Consider the following 6000-nt stretch of genomic DNA (forward strand, 5'->3'; position numbering starts at 1 on the left):
CTTCGGCAGCTCCACCCCTGTGGCTTTGCAGGGTGTAGCCCTCCTCCCAGATACTTTCACCAGCTGACATTGAGTGTCTGAAGCTTTTCCAGGAGCATAGTGCAAGCTGTCAGTGGATCTACCATTCTGGGGTCTGAAGAATGGTGGCCCTCTTCTCACAGCTCCACTAGGCAGTGCCCCAGTGTGGACTCTGTGTGGGGGCTATAGCTCCATATTTCTCTTTTGCACTGCCTTAGCAGAGGTTATCCATGAGAGCTTCAGCCCTGCAGCAAACTTCTTCTGGACATCCAAGCATTTCAATACATACTCTGAAATCTAGGCAAAGGTTCTCAAACCTCAATTCTTGACTTCTGTGCACCTGCAGGCTCAAAACTGCATGAAAACGGCCAAGGCTTGGGGCTTAAACCCTCTTAAGCTATGGCCTAAGCTTTACCTTGGCCCCTTTTAGCCACGACTGGAGCAGGTGGGACATGGGGCACCAAATCCATTGGCTGCACACAGCACGGGGGTCCTGGGTATGGCCCATAAAACCATTTTTTTCTCCTAGGCCTCCAGGCCTGTGATAGGAAGGTCTGCTGGGAATATCTCTGACATTTTCCCCATTGTCTTGGTGATTAACATTTGGCTCCTCGTTACTTATGCAAATTTCTGCAGCAGCCTTGAATTTCTCCCCAGAAAATTGATTTTTCTTTTCTATTGCATTATCAGGCTGCAAATTTTCCAAACTTTTATGCTGTGCTTCCTCTTGAACACTTTGATGATTAGAAATTTCTTCTACCATGTGTCCTAAATCATCTCTCTCAAGTTCAATGTTCCACAGATCTCTAGGGCAGGGGCAAAATGCCATCAGTCTCTTTGTATAGCAACAGTGACTGTTACTCCAGTTCCCAAGTTTCTCATCTCTGAGATCACCTCAGCCAGGACTTTATTGTTCATATCACTATCAGCATTTTGGTCAAACCAATTCGACAAGTCTCTAGGAAGTTCCAAACTTTCCCTTATATTCCTGTCTCTGAGCCCTCCAAGTCTCTAGGAAGTTATAAACTTTCCCACATTTTTCTGTGTTCTTCTGAGCCCTCCAAACTGTTCCAACCTCTGCCTCTTACCCAGTTCCAAAGTTGCTTCCATATTTTCAGGCATCTTTATAGCAGCACCCAACTTTCTGTGGTACCAGTTTACTATATTAGCCTGTTCTCCTGCTGCTATAAAGAACTGTCCAAGACTGGGTAATTTATAAAGGAAAGAGGTTTAATTGACTCACAGTTCTGCAGGGCTGAGGAAGCCTCAGGAAATGTACAATCATGGCAGAAGGGGAAGTAAACACATCATTTTTCACATGGTGACAGGAAGGAGAAAAATGAGAACTGAGCAAAGGGGAAAGCCCCTTATAAAACCCTCAGACCCTGTGAGAACTTACTTGCTATCATGAGAACAGCATGGGGGAAACTGCCCTTATGATTCAATTACTTCCCACTGGGTCCCTCCATGACATGTGAGGATTATGGGAACTACAATTCAAGATGAGATTTGGGTAGGGACACAGCCAAACCATATTAGTGTAAGAAACTATGGTGTAGAGGCCTTGACAGAGGATCTCTCACTCATGCATTTGCTTTCAGGGTATCACAACCTTTAAATAGATTTTTGGTTTTAAGACTAGCCATTACTAAATGGATCCATAGTAAAAATCTTACATTAAAAATAATACTAATAAGATAGGTGCAGTGAAAATGAGAAAAAAATACAAGTTAATCAGATCTTCCAAGAAGCTAGCCAATAAAAATTTAAATTATTAAAGACAATTTGAAATGTGTACTTATAACCACTGCCTTTTTAGAGAGCTTTGCCTTTAGTATACAACACTTTATTTCCTGAAATATTAGCAAATAATAGTATGAAGATGCCATGATCAACAAGACGTTTATCAGTGAATTTCTATGACATGATGTCAAATCTCTGCACTTTTTAGAAACAATGTTCAGAATCATGCACTTTAACCAACTGAACTTTATGTTTCTTTTGAAGTTTCTTACTAATTAGCAAATGTTTAAAAAAATAAGGCAATGAAATTTTTGATTCAAAAATAGCTAAAAAATAGGAATCAAAAAGGTGGCAAATTAAATTGTCAGTAAATATTGTTGGAAGGTGCCTGGAAGATTTAAGAAACCAAATTTAATTACACAATATGTGCTGTTTGCAATACAGTTGGATGAAAAAACAAATGTTTGCAATTCCTCTCAGTTTATGGTATTTGCTGGATTCCATTTCAATAATGAAATACACAAGTGATTTGTATGAGTCATTAAATAAAAGATGTACCAGAGAAGATATAATGTCAATAGCTATTTAACTTATTTATTAATAACAATGTTTATAGGAACACTGTAAAATAACTACTGTTAGAACAGGTACCTTGAAACCATAAAAAGATTCCAGAGTAAATTGCAGAAATGGCGCTGCATTGTATTCTTCATAGGCAAGTTTTTGCAACAAGGAAGGTAAAACCAGTGGTGCACTATGTGCTATAGAATAACATAGATGAGGTTAGACCTTATTAAAACAAGAACTTTGAAATATCTTCACACTATTTTCTAATCAGATAGGAATATATATATTTTTAAAACCTTATGTCACTCAAAATATCACTCAATATCTTATTGCAGATACTTTACAAAGGGCTGATAAATTTAAAGGTGACATATATTTATCTTTACAAAAAGACAAGCATTCCTAACTTGTTGATCTTTCCTGTGATGACAAAGGCTGTCAGTAGTGTTCTGCCCAGCATTAACCAAAAAAGACCACACTAAGTATTCTCTTTCAAGGTAAAACTGATGTTTTTGTAATGAGTGAGAAAGTAATTGCTTTTTGAAAGAAGTTCATTCTCCAGAAAAAAATATTTGGAAATGAATTTGTGGAAGTATTTCTTTGACTCAGTGATTTTGTTGCTAAAAGTGGTTTATCACCTAGAAAAATCATTTTAAAGGGCTTGTGGCTAAAAAAGAAATCATTGATATTTTGAACTAATTTGGCAAAAAAAAGAAACAACCCTAAATGCAGTGCTTTCCATCTAGTTTCCTTGATACACTGAATGACATCTGGGAAGACAGAAATTTACTAGCCAAATTTCAGCAACAAAAAAGGATTAAATGGGATTGAAAAGTGAGCATCTGGCTTCCGTATATGCGGAAGAATGAAAGTAGACTCCTACCTCTCACCATATACAACAATTAACTCAAGATGAATTAAAAATTTAAATTTAAGACCTCAATTATAAGAATCCGAGAGGAAAACCTAGGAGACACCATTCTGAACATGGACTTTGGGAAAGAATTTATGACTGTCTTCAAAAGCAATTGCAACAAAAACAAAAATTGACAAGTGGAATCTAATTAAACTGAAGAGCTCCTGCACAGCAAAAGAAACTATCAACAAAATAAACAGACAACATACAGAATGGAAGAAAATATTCACAAACTTTGCATCTGACAAGGGTCTAATATTCAGAATCCATAAGGAACTTAAGCAACTGAACTAGCAAAAAATAAATAAATAACCCCATTAAAAGACATGAACAGACACTTCTTCTCAAAAGAAGACACCCAAGTTTACAACAAACATAGGAGAAAATGCTCCACATCATTAATCATCAGAAAAATGAAAATTAAAACCACAGTGAGATACCATCTCACACCAGTCAGAATGGCTATTACTAAAAAGTCAAAAAATAACAGATGCTGTCGAGGCTGCAGAGAAAAGGAAATGCTTATACACTGCTGGTGGGAATTTAAATTCATTCAGCCACTGTGGAGAGCAATTTGGAGATTTCTCAAAGAACTTAAAACAGAACTATCATTCAACTCAGCAATCCCATTACTGGGCACATATCCAAAAGAAACCAAATTGTTCTGCCAAAAAGACAAATGCACTCACATGTTCATTGCAGCACTATTCACAATAGCAAACACATGGAATCAACCTAGGTGCCCAGCAGTGGTGGATTGGATAAAGAAAATGTGGTATACGTACACCATTGTATTAGTCCATTTACATGCTGCTGATAAAAACATACCTGAAACTGGACAATTTACAAAAGAAACAGGTTTATTGGACTTACAGTTCCACATGGCTATGGAGATCTCACAATCATGGCAGAAGGTGAAAGGCAAGGAGCAGCAAGTCACGTCTTACATGGATGGTTGCAGGCAAAGAGAGAGCTTGTGCAGAGAAACTCCTGTTTTTAAAACCATCAGATGTCATGAGACCCATTCACTATCATGAGAACAGCATGGGAAAGACCCACCTGCATGACTCAGTCATCTCCCACTAGGTCCCTCCCAAAATACATGGGAATTATGGGAGCTACAAGATGAGATTTGGGTGGGGACACAGAACCAAACCATATCATTCTGCCCCAGCCTCTCCCAAATCTCATGTCCCCACATTTCAAAACACAATCACGTCTTTCTAACAGTCCCCTAAAGTCTTAACTCACTCCACTATTAATTCAAAAGTGCCCAAAGTCTCATCTGAGACAAGGCAAGTCTCTTCCACCTATGAGCCTGTAAAATCAAAAGCAACTTAGTTACTTCCTAGATACAATGGAGGTACAGGCATTGGGTAAATACAGCCATTCCAAATGGGAGAAATTGGTTGAAACAAAGGGGCTACAAGCCCCATGCCAGTCTGAAATCCAACAGGGCAGTCAAATCTTAAAACTCCAAAATTATTTCCTTTGACTCCATGTCTCACATCCAGGTCATGGTGATGCAAGAGGTGGGTTCCCATGGTCTTGAGCACCTCTGCCGCTGTGGCTTTGCAGGGTACAACCTCCCTCCAGCTGTTTTCATGGGTTGGTGTTGAGTGTCTGTGGCTTTTCCAGGTGCACAGTGTAAGCTGTCAGTGTATCTACCATTTTGGGGTCTGGAGGATGGTGGCCCTCTTCTCACAGCTCCACTAGGCAGTGCCCCAGTAGGGGCTCTGTGTGGGGGCTGGAACCCCACATTTCCCTTCCACACTGCCCTAGCAGAGGTTCTCCATAAGGGTCCCACCTCTGTAGCAAACATCTGCCTGGGCACCCAGGCATTCCCATACATCCTCTGAAATCTAGGCAGAGGTTCCCAAACCTCAATTTTTGACTTCTGTGCATCCACAGGCACAACAGCACATGGAAGCTGCCAAGACTTGGAGCTTGCACCCTCTGAAGCCACAGCCTGAGCTCTATGTTGGCTCCTTTCAGCCATGGCTGGAGTGGCTTGGATGCAGGACACCAAGTCCCTAGGCTACACACAGCACAGGGACCCAGGGCCTGGCCCAGGAAACCACTTTTTCCTCCTAGGCTTGTAATGGGAGGGGCTGCCTGAAAGGTCTCTGACATACCCTGGAGACATTTTCCCCATTGTCTTTGTGATTCACATTTGGCTTCTTATTATTTATGCAAATTTCTGCAGCTAGCTTGAGTTTCTCCTCAGAAAATGGGATTTTCTTTTCTATCGCATTGTCAGGCTGCAGATTTTCCAAACTTTTATGCTTTTTTTCCCTTTTGAAACTGAATGCCTTTAACAGCACCCAAGTCACCTCTGAATGCTTTGCTGCTTAGAAATTTCTTCCACCAGATACCCTAAATCATCTCTCTCAAGTTCAAAGTTCCACAAATCTCTAGGGCAGGGGCAAAATGTCACCAGTCTCTTTGCTAAAACATAACAAGAGTCGATTTTACTTCAGTTCCCAACAAGTTCCTTATCTCCATCTGAGACCATCTCGGCCTGGACCTTATTGTTAATATCACTATCAACATTTTTGTCAAAGGCATTCAACAAGTCTCTAGGAAGTTCCAAACTTTCCCACATTTTTCTGTCTTCTTCTGAACCCTCCAAACTGTTGCAACCTCTGCCTGTTACCCAGTTCCAAAGTTGCTTCCACATTTTTGGGTATCTTTTCAGCAACGCCCCACTCTCCCAGTACCAATTTACTATATTAGACCATTTTCATGCTGCTGAT

The sequence above is a fragment of the Symphalangus syndactylus genome, chromosome 2, assembly GCF_028878055.3.
Source record: "Symphalangus syndactylus isolate Jambi chromosome 2, NHGRI_mSymSyn1-v2.1_pri, whole genome shotgun sequence".
Taxonomy (NCBI): domain Eukaryota; kingdom Metazoa; phylum Chordata; class Mammalia; order Primates; family Hylobatidae; genus Symphalangus; species Symphalangus syndactylus.